The sequence below is a fragment of the Peromyscus leucopus genome, chromosome 7, assembly GCF_004664715.2.
Source record: "Peromyscus leucopus breed LL Stock chromosome 7, UCI_PerLeu_2.1, whole genome shotgun sequence".
Classification (NCBI taxonomy): Eukaryota; Metazoa; Chordata; class Mammalia; order Rodentia; family Cricetidae; genus Peromyscus; species Peromyscus leucopus.
The window spans coordinates 16,232,672-16,249,469 of record NC_051069.1 but is presented as its reverse complement, the minus strand read 5'-3'; the positions used below and the strand labels follow the sequence as shown (position 1 = coordinate 16,249,469).

Genomic DNA, 16,798 nt, shown 5'->3' with positions numbered 1-16,798 from the left:
CTGAGAACACACATTACATTTTATAACCAGAAAAATAGATGGTTTTTAAAGGACCCTACAGGCTTCCAGCCTTGGCCCGGAATCATCTCCTTCAGCCAGCCCCGTCAGCCACCAGCTGAGCCAGGCTCCCCTAGCCCTGTACTTCCTGGAGTGATCCCCTGTTGCGCCCGTCACCGCCGCTACCCACAGGGTAGGGGGTGGGAGTGGGGGTGCAGCAGCCTCCTGGCCCGGATGAGGCAGAACCCAGACCACTATGCCCCATCATCCAGGCACCACAAAGAACCCTGACCTCGGCCTCTTGCCCGTTACCTCACTAACAAAGGTGACCAACCCACCCAGGACCAGCCAGTTACCAGGGCTGTTTTGATGGGTTAAGTGGACTTCAGAGTGATGCCTAGTGTCAGGGAGAGAAAAATGGGGTGTGCTCCCTGCCACGTCACACACATACACTGTCCCCCAGGCCCAGGAAGGGGTCTTCTGAGCGCACAGTCCCACTGAGTCGAGAGTCAGGAGGACAACATGGTCTAGCCTGTACCACCATTCCTACTTAGCAAAGTAGCGGCTGTAGCCCTCTCTCATTGGCTCAGACACAGGAGTAAGGTGACTTGATCTGTCACAGTCAAGCCATGGTCAAGCCAAGCAGCATCCTTTCCTGTCCCTTCCACTGCCCTCCCATCCCATCAGTTACACCACCGCTTCCACACATTCCCTCACAGGGGACACGGGAGGGGAGGGCCTGTCACCTCCCACACTGTGCGTGCCCAGCTCCCCGTGATATAGAGCAAGAGGCCATCTGCTCCGTTCACACAAAGCCAAGGTCAGCTAGCTGACAGTGCTTGTCGCAAACACATACACCTAGGATCTGAGCCTTGTCCTGCCCTGAAGGTGGACGCAAATGTCGACGGTGGAGCCCCATTAACTCCGCACATCGGAGCCGAGGCTGGCCTCTTGACAGTTTCTTGGACACTGACTCTCTCCGTGCACACATTCCCATTCCCTCCTGACCTGGAGTCAGGCACACATTTGGTCAACGATGTGACAGCAGTCAGGACAGAGAGCGTCAGCTTGCCTTTACACACACACACACACACACACACACACACACACACACACACACCGCCCCCGCCCAGGCCAAATGGGAACCTATTAGCCAGTGCTGTCAGTGAAACCATGTGGTTGGGACAAGTGCCCCAGGCTTCTGAGCTGGCTATGGACCAGGACTGGCCACAGCGAGGGCGACTGGGATTTGATTTCAGAGGACAGGGACAGATGGAAGGATGCTGAAAGAGGGCCCTGAGACCGTCCTCCCTGGAAGCCCCACTAACCCACAAATGGCCTCTTACCTGTGACTCGGTAGTGTTGGGTGCAGCTGGGCTGGGATCAGCCTGGGTCTGGCTCAGTGGGCTTTTTTACCCATAGGCACCAGCACCTCAGGGCCTGTGGATACAGGAGGCTGTGGGGAGAAACAGGAGGCGGCTGTCAGGCAGGACAGGCAGGGAGGTGTGAGGGGGAAACATGCAAAAGGGTTTGTGTCTACCCAGAGCTGGGCAAGTAACACTGTATACACACACACACACACACACACACACACACACACACACACACACACACACCACGCACGCACACACATGCACACGCACTAGCACATGCACACACACACTTTGTACTCGATGGCATATGTACACTTGCATGCTCCTGCCACCAGCTGGAGCAGCGAGGCTCCGGGAGCTTGGGTCTTTGGCTGCTTGTCTCCAAACGGGACCTGTGATCTTGGGACAGTCCAGTCTCTAAGCCTCACTTCTCTCATCCATGCAATAAGGGTTTCCCCTTCTGCCAGGACTGCACTAGACTAGCAGGGACACAGGGCCTAGAGGACAGCAGGTGTCCATCAACACCACTACTGGCCTCATCCCCGGCCGCTAGGTGCTAAGACAGTCTCCAGGCTAAAGTCAGAGAACAGTTAGCGGAGCCCAGGATGCCTCTCCCAGGGTCTGAACCCCACCTGACCTGTCCCCAGAGAGCCCTGTGGTTCCCACTCATGTTCTCCCCATCTTACTCCCTCTTCAAGCATTCTCCAAAGGCTCCCAGACTGGAGCAGGAAGGATGCTGGAATGTCCAGCCTGAGGTGTCTGGTACGTGATGCTATCAGAAGGCCAGAAACAAGGCAGGTGCTCCCAGCTCCCCCAGTTCAAGACCCCGTGGCCCTGAACAGAGTTTTTTGTTTTGTTTTGTTTTTATCTCTACCTCAGTTTCTTCAACCTCTCAAAGTCCTCAATCCCTTTCTGAGTTATCACCAAGGGGTCTCAATCAGATCTGTGTTTCTCAGGGTGTGAGACACACGTCCGGGTGGCATGAGAGATTTAGACGGTATGCAAACACTTTTATTCCCATTGGTTTGTGTTTGTTTTTCTGTGTACTAGAGAAAAACATGACAGGCACGATTTCACGGATGTGTAACTCAGGGAGCGCCGTGATAACGCACCTTCAAACGGGAGTCCACAAAGGGCAAAGGTCATGGGGAAATGAAGGTGGGGAGGTGCCTAGAAAGCCTGCTCTGCCCCAGCAGCCTCCACCCACTTCTCCTGGGGCCAGGTCCTGAGTTCTCTGGTTTTTCTATGTGGGACCATCCAGCACTGGCCTGCCTGATCACCAGAGCCTCTCACAGACCTTTAAGACCTGATGAATGGAAGGATGAGCAGATGGGGCCCCAAGGTGGTTGATGCAGTGAGGGCAGGAAATGGCAAAGGCTCAGAGTCCCTCCAAGGGTCCATGCTCTAGGAATCTACAGTGTCAGTGAAATGTCTAGCTGTGTTGCAGGTGAGAGGGTGGGATCTGGAGGCTGAGGTCTTCGTGCCTCCTGGGCCGCAGATTCTCTTAGAAAGGGGCGGAGAAGTAGGTGTCAAGCAAGATCCTGACTACAGCAAAAGGACCAGACAAGAAAGGGCCCACTGGCCCCACAGCCCTCCATCCCTAAACTGTGTCCCAGTTCAGATGGCCCTAATGGTGTCTCCCAATGGCCAAAGATCCTGGAGATCAAGACAGAACACAGTGGTGCCAGGTTGGCACAGGTGGGTGGCCAGAACCTGGATGACTCATCAAGCCTGGGTCCCCTAAGCCAGGTCCAGCCAAGCAGGAGTACCCTCAATGGCTGCCCAAGCTGGCTCCCAGTAGACTGGCATGAGCCAGTCAGGCCCAGGCCAACACGGACAGCCGTGTCCCTGGCAGGCCTCCAGACCACCTGGCTGGCAGCCCTGAGCCCAAGTCTACCAGAGCAGAGCGGCCAAGCCATGCTCATGAGTGTTTCTCAAGCCCCCACTGCCATGCTCCCAGACAATGAATGGGTCTCCGGCTCCCTTCCCCCAACCCTATTTGAAGCTCCTGCTCTCCTCAGAGGCATCACAAGAAGTTGCTATGGAAATGGGACCACAGGCAGAGCATGACAATGATTTGGGGCAGGACGGAGCTGCAGTGGGAGCCAGCGCTCTCCTGGACACGAGGCCTGCCCATGTGCCGAGTCCCAGAAAGGATGAGAGAGCTCCGCTAAGGAGGACCGAGGGACCGGAGCAAGGGCAGGGCTTCCTTCCAACCTGCCCTGCTGGCTCCTTGCCCCTCAGCAGAGCATAGGGAGGCCTGAAAATCCAATGCCTGTGTGGCAGGAACTGGAGGAGACTGCCGAAGCGGCTTCAGCCCTGGGGGAAGGAAGGTGGATGCTGCAAGCCGACAGCATGTCACCGAAGTTACATTCCTGTTCTGGGAGACACCCCACAGAACCGGAGTCTGAGACGCTTAGTCCCATCACACAGACTGGAGACTGACAGCTACAAGGGCTGGCATCCCCCCCCCCCAGCAAGTCAGCCCTCGAGCCAACCCAGAACCCCAGTCTCTTCTTCCCCAGGCCCGAACCCTCGGACAACACCCTGCCTCTCATTCACTCATCTTCCCGCTCACTTACACACCTGTTAAGTGCTCACTGTGAGCCTGGTGACTGGGATAGGTGCAAAGGACAGAGGAGATACAGGGACAGGGTTGACCCATCACAACTGAAGGGAAGATATCCAGATAGAAACCCAGCACCCGTGAGTCAGGGCTGGTGGCCTCAGGTTTTAGCTTATACACTTGAGCCAAGCTTCAGAGACCCCCAGCTCGCCTGACTCACCTTCCAAGCACTCTGTCCTCTACAGCCCACTGAGGCCTCATCCCCAGGAGGCTGTAGGGAGGATTTCTTCTAGTATCTTGCTATAGTTGGGAAGCCTACATGTCTCCCACAGGCCCCTGTATTAAAGGCATGGTCCCCAAGGAGGCACTAGGAGGAGGAGGAGGAGGAGGAGGAGGAGGAGGAGGAGAAGGAGGCTGAGCTTTTGGCCCTTAGGTCCATGGGGATGTGCTTTCATTGAAGACTGAGGCCACACCCTCTTCTGCGATAGAGGGGTGTGCTCCACACATTCTTCCATCACCACAAGCTACCCACCTCATTATAGACCTGAAGTAATGGAACCCGAAATCATGGGCCAGAACCTCTAAAACAGCGAGCTAAAATAAACCTTTGCTCTGTAAGATGGTTGTTTCTGGTATTTTGTCATAGTCATGGTGAGCTATGATCTGCAAGGTGTCCCTTTTCGTACAGTATCTATCCCACCTCAGGGCGGGGGGAGGACATGACATGTTGCTGACCAAGAAGCGGGACTTGAGTTCCACCAGTGGACAGGCAGTTGGGCACTTCGTTCTCTTCAGACCTCAGGCCCAACACAACCGTACCTGGCAAATTGAAGGTGCCCAGGGGCAAATAGATGCAGAGGGAATGGAATGGACGCTGTAGGGGCAGGAGCTTGGCAGGAGTGACAGGAGATGGGCACAAGCTTTGAGCTACTGGTATAGAAGCAGGTACTTTCCTCATGATTCCTAGCTTGGAAGACCTGCCAGCTCCAGGGCATCCTGCATGGGCTCTATCTCCAGCAACAGCCATAGCCTACCTGGGCCTGTGTTACCTGCGTGGGATGAAGCCCTGAGAAGTGTCAGCTGGACTACAAGAAGCCCTGGGCTGAGAGGAAAAGAGCATGAAAAAGCAGCAGGGAGAGAAGGTGAGGCCTGGTCCAAGACTATGGAAAAGAGGAAGGAGATCCCCGGAGGCTTCCTGGTGGAGGCGGAACTAGGGCTGGCTCAGAGCCTGCCCTCCAGAAGGAAGGGCAGGGCAGTTCTTCAGAGAACAGGAACACAGCCTATTTGTCCGTCCACACGACTTGGGCCTAGGCTGGCAGGCAGAAGGTGAGGGGGCCTGTTCCCCGACAGCTGGTACCCTGTCCCCACACCACCAAGGAGTTTCTAGTTATGGCTGCCTAAAGGGGAAACAGCCGGGGCCAGAGCCCAGGAGAGACAGAAGAGGGTGGGGTGATCACCCTTGAGGGGTGGGGCAAGGTAGGACGGGAGTTTCTGGGGTTTCTGCATCCCACAAATGTACTGTTGGATTTTCTTTTGTAATCAGAAAAGACCGCACTGCAGTGACCTCAGACCTGGATGGACGTGAGGAAGGACAGAGCTGAAGGGTGGACAGATGGGGACACTGCCCCCCAACTCCCACCCGAGACGGTGCTGCAGCTGCTGAGAGGAGCAGACAGCTGGGAAGGAGCCTGCACCCACAGCTTTGAGAAGATTTTTCAGCAATAAAACTCACATTTGAAATGAGACTTTGTGCAGTGAGGGGAAGCCTTCCTATGCCAAACATTAAATCCAGAGGCTATAAAGTGAAAATTTGACAAATCCAACTACATAAACATGTAAAACATCTGTACAGCAGAAGACACCATAAACAATGTTAAAATGCAAGTAAGACACTGCAAGAAAATATACTAATATGCAAAGAGCCCCTACAAATCAATAAGAAAAAAAGACAAAAGAGGAAAAATTGGGAGTGAATTAGAAATCCGCAGAGGAAGAACTAAATTGGCCAATAAATGTATGAAAAGATGTTCTATCTCACTAACAATCAGGCAAATGCAAATGAAAGACACGATACCATTTTTTGCCCATCAGATTGGGAAAAATTAAAATGATTTATAACAAGCAGTGCTGGCAAGGATGATGGGAAATGAACACTCATAGGCCATGGAAGGGAGGGGAGTTGGCTTCAACCACTGCGAGAGTAATTTGGCAATATTGATTAACATTTTAAACCCACATACCCTACAACCTAGTAATCCCATTTCTAGAAGCCTCTTGTACAGGAAAAAAAAAGTGCAGGCACACACATAAAAATACTCAAGGATGCTCATAGCAGCATTGCCAGTAAGAGTAAGAAAGAAATTGGAAATGGCCTAAGCGTTTATCAATAAGGAAATATTCAAGTAAAACATGGCACATCCATGCCACAGACCACCCTGCAGCCATTCAACAGGGGGAGGCACAGCTTCACGACAACAGAGGGAATCGAGACACTACTTCAAAATAACTGTGTTTACAACTAACAGCCTATCCACGGACGGAGAGTGGTATGCCAGGCCTCGAGGTGATCACCCTTGAGGGGTGGAGCAAGGTGGGACAGGGAGCTTCTGGGGTTTCTGCATCCCACAAATGTACTGTTGGATTTTCTTTTGTAATCAGAAAAACAAAATCAATAGCGAGCTAATGGATTTTTTTTAAATCTTGCCCAGACCCTCATATAAAATGCAGATCTAAGCAGCACTTCTCTGGCTGAGAGGCAGGGCTCCATGCTCCCACCGGGCCCCAGGCGCCGACCCCCCCAGGCCCCTACTGGAACTCCAGGACCAATTTGAGACCTTGGCTGGAGAATATGGGGCCAAGATGACAGGGGCAGAAGGTCACTGCAAGTGTACAGGCCATCTAGGCTGGCTGGAGCCCAAGGCCAGGGCTCTAGCCTATGAGTGCTGGATAAGGGGTTGGGGGATTCTGGGGGGGGGGGAATACAGCCCTGGGGAACTCTAGGCCGAGGCTCAGAGAGAGAGGGAACCCAGAAGGCACCTTTGCAGAAGGCCAGGGGCAGAGAGTGGAGGGTAGGTATGCTTTTCTTTACATGGCAGAGAAGTTGGCAGAACCATGTGTGCAGGTAGAGATGGTGTTTGTACCCCAAGTAGTATGGCTGTCTGTAGAGTCAGTGTGGGTCTGCTGACACCCCCTGGGTGACAGCAAAGGGGGGGGGTATCTCAAGGGAAAGAAACACAAGAGGCCCTGTGTGTCTCCGGGAGTTCCCATCAATGAGAAGATTCTATGCGCACACGTTTTCTCTCCCCATTCACCCTGTGTATATGATGACGCTTTATCCCCGAGACTCCTATCTGCAGGGAGACTGGGTGGAAGAACATCTGTGTTAGGATGTGTGAGTATCAGCGGGGCTGCAGGGGCCAGAAGCAGGTGGTGAACCCCAATATCCAAGCTGCAGTTCTCCCCAAGAACCCAGGCCAGTCAACTACACCTCTCCCACTGTGAACCAATCAACAAAACCAGAGGAAACCGCGTAGGAGACTGGGCTCTCTTGCAATTCTAGAAGGTTCCTCTCCCCTAAATACTTATTTACAGGACTAATAGCCCACTGACTCTCAACATACCCTCAAGGAGACAAGTTGAGTTATGTGAGGCAAGACAGAAGGGGCCAGCAGATTTGTCTGGAATGTTATTCACCACCCTAGACCAATCCACCCAACTTCATGAGCATTTTTTTAAAGACTTTAAAAATATTTTAACTCAGCGTGTGTGTGTGTGTGTGTGTGTGTGTGTGTGTGTGTGTGTGTGTTTTAACTGTGTGTGTGGTGAATATTTTAACTCTATCTTGCTCTGTGTGTGTACGTGTGCGTGTGCATGTGTGTGTGTGTGTGTACTTGAGTACAAGTGCCAGTAGAGAGCAGAAGACAGTATCACATCCCTGGGGCTGGAGTTCTAGGTGGCTGTGAGCTGCCCCACATGGGAGCTGGGAACTGAACTAGACGAGTCTGTAAGAGCAGAGCATACTCCTGAGTACTGAGCCATCTCTCTAGCCCCCTTCTGAGGGTCTTCTATCTCATCTGCAGGGGCCAGGGGCTGCATTCTAATGAGGATCCAATCATGTGAAGACCTGATCCAGGCTCTCTAGACAAGGAGATAGCTCTGATCCATCTCCCCGAGTCCCTCACTGGATCCATTATGCCCCTTAGAACCCATTCCCAACTGACCCTCAGACTCAAGCCTGGTCCCTGTGCCTCCCAGGTCTACTTCAGGCAGTGTTGGGGCTCTTCCTCCCTGACAGACCTGTACCTGCTGTGCCCTCTGACAGGGCTATCCTCCCTTCCTGGCCACTTCCCAGTCCCCTTCAAGAACCTTCTCCTGCCGGGCGGTGGTGGGCACGCCTTTAATCCCAGCACTCGGGAGGCAGAGCCAGGTGGATCTCTGTGAGTTCGAGGCCAGCCTGGTCTACAGAGTGAGTTCCAGGAAAGGCACAAAGCTGCACAGAGGAGGAGGAGGAGAAGAAGAAGGAGAAGGAGGAGGAGGAGGAGGAGGAGGAGGAGGAGGAGGAGGAGGAGGAGGAGGAGGAGAAGAAGAAGAAGAAGAAGAAGAAGAAGAAGAAGAAGAAGAAGAAGAAGAAGAAGAAGAAGAAGAAGAAGAAGAAGAAGAAGAAGAAGCTTCTCCTGTGGACTCAGGGGCTGGGGCAATCCCTACCTTTGCCCAATCCTTTTCTCACTCCGCTCACTATAGCTGACTTCCCCAGGGCAGGGGTAAATCTTGTTCTCGGTAGCCCAGAGCCCAGCCCAGGCCTGATACAGAGGAGGCACCAGGAACAGATGTGTGTGGGATAGATTGATGGGATATCAGAGCATTGGTCCTGAGCTAGACACACCGTGGGCCTTCATAAGGAGGCAGGGTAGATCAGAAGTGGCATGGCCTGGGCACAAATGCCTAGCTTCCTGTCCTGTGTCAGCGCGATGGTCAGCAGGCATTAACCATGATACCTAGGCAATAACTGAAACAGGAGGTCCTCACTAGGGACCCCGGGAACCTGTGAGCACTGAGACAGCACAGGGCTGGATATGAACATACACATGTACAGAAGCACATGGTACTGACTTTTAGATATAGGGTGTCTATAGCCCAACGTGATTATGAGCAAGCAGGAACTGAGTAAGGCTGGCCCCTCACTAAAAAGAAGCATGCAATGTCCCCCTACATGCCAAGGACCAAATACAGACAAGGTGGTACAGGTCCTGTGGCCCCAGTTTTGGCGTGCTGTGAGTTTCCCTTCAAGGAAGAGAGCCAACACCAGCTGGATGGGTCAGAGGTCAGCAAGGACTGGGAACCCCAATTTCACTTGACTCTCTGGGCCTTAGTTTTCCTGCTGAAGTCCCTGGCTACATATAGTGGTCCTTGGCAGTCCTGAGAATGTGCATGGTTGTGACTGCCCCCAACACCAGGTTGCAGGCCTGGTCTATACTGTCCATTTGGCAGAGGCCTGCATCCCTCCTTCCTTAGCCTCCTGCTGCCCCAACTGGGGTAGGATACTGGTGACCCTAGAGTGGTAAATAGCCTTACTGAGCCCCAGGCCCCTCCTGAGGGCTGCAGCCACCACCTCCCATATTAAAAAGACAAAAGAAATAAGAGATGTGGTGAGCTTGGGCGGGACAATGGGAGTCTGGGACCAGGCAAGAATGCTCAGCAACCAGGCCAAAGCCACCTGGGCTTGGCTACCCCTTCCTCAGTTCCCTCTGACTCTTCCAGGGGCTTTCCTCAGCTCGGCCTTGGTCACACTGGGAGCCGGTGACAAATCTGGACCAGGGTCCCCCTGCCGTGGCTGGATCCACTTCTGACACAAATACATCTTGCCCTTCACTGCCTCCATGCTTGCCTCGGCACTTCCTGATCCTTCCAGAAGCAGGCAGCTAGCCTGAGCTCCAACAAACTCACTCTAACACAGGTCTGCAGGAACCCCCATTCTTCCAGCCGCCCTGGGCCCTGGGGTCCACTCCTACACAACCAGGGCACACAAGCTCCCCTTTATCCTGCTGTGACAGGCCGAGTGGTACAGTTTGCTTAAAGCCAAGAAGAGGAACTTCCTGTCCTTCATCTCCAGGCCTCAGTCTCCCCATATCGAAGCAGGAGGATTGCCATGAAGGATGCTGTAGGGAGCCTGCCAGGTGCCAGTTCCAAACTCTGAAGAGGCGAGATGGTCACCATCCAGCAAGGGCAGTGTAGCCATGCAGACGAGCCACAGCGGGCCTCCAGGCTGGAGGTGTCTGAGCCTCCTAGCGCCCCCATAGCGCCACGTCTCCGTCTCCGCCATGCCCTGTTACATCACACCCGCCAGAGCCACTCATTAGCTGCCTGGACCCTCTAGGCTCCAAGGACCACTAGCAGCTTAAAGATGGAAACCCCAGTGTGAGAGGAGCAGTGATCAGAGATGGTGGGCAACTCCACACAAGTCCCAGAACAGCCAGATGAAGACCCCAGGCCCTTGGGGGCCACTGTGGCTCCATATATGCCTGGCCTTACCATGGCCAACTACACACCTCTGACACATGCACAGAGACTTGGGGGCAGAGCTGAGCTTGAGTTTTCTGTCGCCGCTCCTCCATAGCCGTGGACTGTACAAACTCAGTCCCTAGAAACCAGTCCTGGCTAGCAATGGCCTGCGACTGGACAGACCTCATTGCAAACAACTTTGCCACTTGTGAACACCATCTAGCCAGGCAGGGCTCCCCAGCAAATTAAGACCAATGCCAGCCCCGGACTCATTCATATTCTGGTCCGGCTGCCCGCTTCAATATGGCTGTGAGACGCAAGGGCAGAGGCAGCCCTCTGAGAATGCCCAGCGACGACGCCTCTCCGATTCCAATTTACTCTCTATCATTAGTGCTTTTGAAAAGCCCCGCATACTCTGCAAACAGGGAAGGAACATGATCTGGAGAAGGGAAGAGAGGAGAGAGAGGGCTGGGGACTGGAGACTGGGGGCTCAACAGAAGTAGTACTGGCAGCAGTCTGGGGCCCTGAACCCTGGAGCTGAAGCCCAGTGGGCTCTATGCCTGCCAAGGACATTGGTCCCTGGTCTTCCATCTCACCTCAAGGGATTGTTCCAGGTCGGCTTTAGAGTCAGAGGTAAGTAGGCTTTACAAATTGTAGAGGGCTGTGCCTTCAAGAACACAGGGAAGAAACCTGTCTAGGGAAGTAGCGACCTATGAACTAGATTCACCACCAAACCAAAGGACCCCATCCCAGAGTCCAGGGTAAAACCTAACCCCCCCCCATTACTGTACAGACAGCAGAGGTGAGCAGCAGAATGTGGGTACCGTATCTTAAACACCATCCCCCAGACTTAACCTCAATAGACCCCAGCTAGCATTCATATCCCACTACCCCATTGCAGACCCAGGAGGATCCTGTCAGCACTTATCTCCTGCTCAGAACCCTTCTATGGCTCTCCACTTCCCAACAGGCAAAGGCAAAGCCTTCCCCAGGAGCTCAGACCCACCCGGGAAGCCTGAGCACCAGTCACACTTACGTCCTCTGAGGTCCCTTTCCCCTCTGCAAGACCACTTCTGCTGTGAAAGTTCCTCCTCCTTGGCTCCAGCTCACCTGTCAGACCCCCGACCCTCTCCAAGATGCACCCCAAGTGTTTCTCTCCTCTACGTAGCTCTCCCTGACTCCCTGGCACATCCTACCCCGAACTGTAAGTGACTAACACAAAAACTATGCTTCTGTGGCACCCCACTATAACCTGTGGGCTCTCGGGCACAGGGGCTTTGTCTAGCTCATCCGGTACATTCCCCCCGCATGGCAAAGTACCTGGACCACAGTAGGACCATTCCTCCAGGCAACCAGTCTTACCTGGGCACATACCATGCATCACACTCCGCCGGGGCTGCAGCGGCTAATGACCGAGGTGTCCTTGTCCTGAGGCTGTCCCCCGCGTATGTGCTCAGAAACTGTCTACTGGAGGCCAAAGGACACACGGACGTTCTCTAATAGGGAAACTAAGGCCTGGAGAGGCAAAATGGCCACCTCTAGGTGCTCTTGCCTCCAGCTCGCTTCCCTTCTACCTCTTCTCTCAGGGCTATAGCAGCGGTGAGGGGCAACTCAAAACGAAACATTCGGGTCAAAAAGGGAAGAAAATGTGGTGGATCCCCCCACCTGCCACCCCTTTCTCCATAATGTAAAGAGAATTGCTTTTTCCAACCATCACAGCTTCAAAGCAATTAGAGTTTTTGGAGGGGACTCTGGGCACGAGCAAACGTGACAATGTTGAGCGGCCAGCGCGGCAGGGTTCCAGCATCGAGCAGGGCGTGCGGTGCGGGGTGCTGAAAGCAACGATTTGGGGCAGCAGAGATGGTGGAGATAAAATATTCCCTCAGAGGGACGGTCCTGAGGGGGCCAGGGAGCCCCTCCCTCCCTCTCCCACCCTACGCTGAGGTAGGCAAAGGACCTGACGTGGTGAAGAGAGGAACCACCCTTCTGTCTGCACCCAAGGGAGAGAAGCCCCCCCACTGGCTTCCACTCTCACCCCCTTCCCACTGCCACAAGAGCCATCTCTGGAAAGCCCAGACCTCCCAAATCCTGAGAACAGCCACCACTGCGGGTCTGAGGACACAGCTCCGGGTGCTGCTCAACTGTGACTAACAGGTGTTGGGCAAACTCGTCCATGCTAGACCCTCAGCATGAGCCTCCAGGTCTTGGGATGGCCTCTGCATTGGACCACCCCTGCCTCCCCTGCACCCTGAACCTTCCCAGGACCGTTGATGGCCTCTTTCCAAACCCGGAGCAGTTGCCTCTTCCTGTAACCTCACTTCTGTCTGCCCTGGTCCACATTGAGCCCCTGCCCGGGATAGACACAGCCTCCTTGAGGAGCAAATATTTTTCCACTCCTTTCCCTGAGTGATCTCTGCAGGGCCCTCAACCTCTCTGAGCCAGCTTTCCTCACCTATTAAGTAGAAATGGTAACAAGACATAGTCCACGGGCTTGATAGGATCGGGTAAGGTAATACAAAGTACCGGGCACTATGACTACCAGGAGTTCGGTAAACTCACTCTGCCTTCATTAATGCTTGACTCTCAGGCATGGCTCTCCAGGCCCCAGGATGGCCTATCGAGTCCACAGGCTCCCATGTGGCACTCAACCAATGCTCACCAGGAAGACTTGTGGCAGCTGGGAGCCAAGGGTATAGAAAGCTGTGGAAGTCTCTGTGCACATGGAGATCTAGTGAGTGAGTGTGGGTCTAGCAATACCATGGCTTAAGAAAGACTTCCTTGGGGCCATGGAGACCCCCATTCTGAGCCCTGAGAAGTCTCTAGCACAGGAAAAGGAAGACAGATGTTCTGCCTCTTCTTTAGCCTATACCTGAAGCTTAACCTTTGATATCTCCCCTCACCCAGGCCACGGGATCCAGTCAGAAACTAACACCAAGAGAGCAGCTATTGAGGATAAAGCTGAGGGCAGCAGCCAGGCCTCATGACCCATCAGACAGGTCTAGGCTCACATCTCAACTTCCCACTGACAGGTGGGTGACCTCTCTGAGCCACAGCTTTCGAGGGCAGCATTCTCTCGGGCCCTACCTGGGTTCCTGCAGAGAGAGAGAGTGTGTCGACAGTGCAGGGACACCCATGGGCTGTAGGCACGGTGCTCTCTGCCCATCCCTGTACACTGGGACAGCAGAAGGTGGCAGAGGTAAGGGACAAGGTCTTGAACTCTCTCGTAACCGTCCTCAGCTCAATTCCCATTCATCAGGGCTTGAAGGACCAACCGTGGATAGTGCTCTCACCTCATCAGAGCACGTGAGGCCCATCCCCACTCAGTTTCTCCAGAGAAAAGAGGTCACCCAGTCTAACTGATGACAGGCACCACTGGGCCCTCACTGGGCCCTGGTCAGTCTCAGTCCTCTCCTTCCCTGATGGCAGGGGACACACAGGCTTAAGGAATCTGTCAGCCTGCAGGGACACAGACCAGGGATCAAAAGCAGTTTGCTATCTCTGTCTTTTGCTCTTCCCCTGGTCACCTCTCTCCCAGAGGCTTTCTCATTCCTACCTCAATGCCCCCAAACAACCCTGATACCAGTCAGGACTTTCTTTATTATGGGGTCGGGGCAGGCGATATGATGCCAGTCTCAGGATGGTAGTCTCTCTCTCTCTCTCTCTCTCTCTCTCTCTCTCTCTCTCTCTCTCTCTCTCTCTCTCTCTCTCTCTCTCTCACACACACACACACACACACACACACACACACACACACACCCTGCCAGCCCCCACCTCCGTCTTCCCCATTGCCTCCCTAGAACCTGCATGGCCAAAGCCCGATAATGTTCTCCTAAATTAAACAATAAACAAGGAGTTGTTTTAGTTTTTCCTGACACTGCAGTTCCTTATTAATCCCACTGCAAACAAAGGGAAGAGAGACAATTAATCTAAAAGAGGTCACTTCCTGTCTCCTATGGAACTTCCAGTCTGTGCTCAAAGACCCACCCAGAGGTGTTCCTATTCCTGCCATCCGCCAGGCTCCGGGGCTCCTCAGCCTCTTTTACCCGTCCTGTGTGAACCAGGCCTGGCCTGGCACCCAGGGCCACCCTCTCGGTCCCCTTTCTCTTCTCTGTTATGTGACCTTGGACAGGACAGATGGCTTCTGGGACTTTGGTTTCTTCATCTCTCAAGGATAAAATGGAGAGAATACACATGACCCTTTGAGATTAGACAGAAACATTTTCTCTTGTTTTAAGAGACAAACGTTGGAACTATTTAGGGATGAAATGTCATGATGTCGATGATATGCTTCAAAATAATTCAGAGAAAAAAAAGATTGTTAAATCCAGGCGAGGGTGTCTGGGAGTTCCCTGTACTATTCTCTTTGCTTTTCTGAGTGTCTGAAAATGTTCCTAACAGAAAGTTAAAAAAGCATTGATCACATGACCAAGCCCACAAACAATGCCCTGAGCTTCTGGGCATACCTCAAAGGCAAACAGGTCTTGTATGTAGGTTAAACATCCCCCAGCCCCCACCATCTCCTCATGCTGATTCCCTACAAATTGCTCTCTCCCACATTGCACTGGAGCCCTGGTTAGAAGTCAGACTCAGCACTTCATTATGGTAACTACTGTCTGTGGCCATGGTCCTCTATCCTCCAGTCCCCTGGCCTCTCTGCAGTGAATCATGGTACAGGGTCCATCGTCTCTGAAGCCCAAGATGTTCCTACTCAAGGCATATCAGGTAGAAATGAGAACAAGCTGCCATCATTCAAAGGCCAAGTGACTGACGTCCCATTTAACAGGTGGGAAAGAGGAGTCCCAGAGCTAGAATAGACTGATAACTAAATAAGGAAGATAAAACACAAAGGAAAGAAGAGGGGAGCAAAACTTCCCTGTGCGCCCCAATGCTCCTCCTCCCCAATCTCAACCCTGGGCCCTAGACTGGAGGGATGGCCAGAACCTCTGCTCTCTAGCTCCTGTTTGTCCAGCCTCCTCGTCAGGGATGAACAGCATGATGGAAATCCTCCAGCCTGGCCCAGCTGACCCACACAAGCGCTGGCCAGGCCTGCCCCACTGGTCGATCATGAAGAGTTATCAGAACCCCAAATAATCAATCGCTAATTGCTGAATGCCGTGCAATTCATCGGCAAGAGTTATGTGTGGCCTGTGACTGGGCACCCCGCACCAGTCTGATGGAGCCTCCCGGGACAGAGCGGGGTTATGTCTGCGGTGAGCCATGCTGCAGAAAAGCCGCCCATAACTTTTAAGTTTCTCAAACAATATCCTGGGCACAGGCCACATCCTGGGCCCTGGGGCCACCCAAGGAGGAAGTGCAGGGGCCATGGAGGCCCCGAGGGATGAGCCACATGCCTCAATTAGTTTATCTGTCCCCTGAGCATGCCAGCTACCCAAGATGGATAAACCACAGCACGGGGAGGGGGCGATAGCAGAGGACTGCCTGAAGCACAGAGTCAGACTAGGCAAGGTGCTGGGGAGTTGGGACACCAGCCTAGAGGGAACAAGGAAGCCATTCGGGTGCTGAATGACAGCATTAACCACTACCATGTGCTGAGAGGGACTATCCACAGTCACCTCCGGGCTACATACCTCAAGCAGCTGGTCTTAGTCATCTCTGTCCCCATAGCACCCAGCACAGCTGGGCTCAAAGGAAGCGCCCAGCAAGTGAATCACCAAATGCTTGCAAGGTCATTAAATTGTAAGGTCCAGACTCCTGGACTCACTGCCTCAGAATATTGTTCTTATGCTTCACCCACTTACAAATACATACTTGTACAAGAGCCTCAAAAATAGCCTTGGGGAACAGGCTAGGAGATCCCTCTTTCCAATCTACAGAGAAATGGGGCTTGGGAGAATAGTGACCTCCCTAGAATCACACAGCAATCAGAGGCAGAGTCCAGGACCTTCACCCACTCCCAGAAGACTGAGCCCCACTCACTTTGGCATATCCCAGAACCATATGAAGGCCACCCCTAGGTCCTCCCAGCTTCTCCTGCCCTACCTCATCAGGAAGCTACCCACACTTAGCCCCTTGCCCATTTGGAGAGGATAAAGAAACACAGGCAATGAATGCTCTTGAACATCCCTGCTACCAGCTGCTGTGACTGAGGCTGGACACCAGGACCATTTACTCCTGCTTTAATGGAATCAGGCTATGCAGGGATGTCCAGAGTCTCCGAGCTTGGAGCAGACAGAAGACAAAGCCACTCTCAGTCTGTATCCCAGAAGTCTGGGGAATCTAATCCTGGAATAAGAGCACTGGGCAGTATCATTTTCCTGACATCTGTCTTCTCATCTGTGGGACAAGGCAGTGTTCTGCCCTCGGCATAGGACAGCCATCAGGGTTACACGTGGATATAAAAATG

The 16,798-nt window shown here is 53.3% G+C and overlaps 1 long non-coding RNA gene across 1 annotated transcript in view; it reads right to left on the bottom strand.

Moving 5' to 3' along the window:
• Positions 1-16,798, bottom strand: part of LOC119088318 — a 148,366-nt gene that overhangs the window by 126,597 nt on the left and 4,971 nt on the right. Inside the window, exon 2 of the long non-coding RNA XR_005091949.1 lies at positions 1,344-1,453. This is a non-coding gene — a long non-coding RNA (uncharacterized LOC119088318). The remainder of the gene's footprint in view (positions 1-1,343; positions 1,454-16,798) is intronic.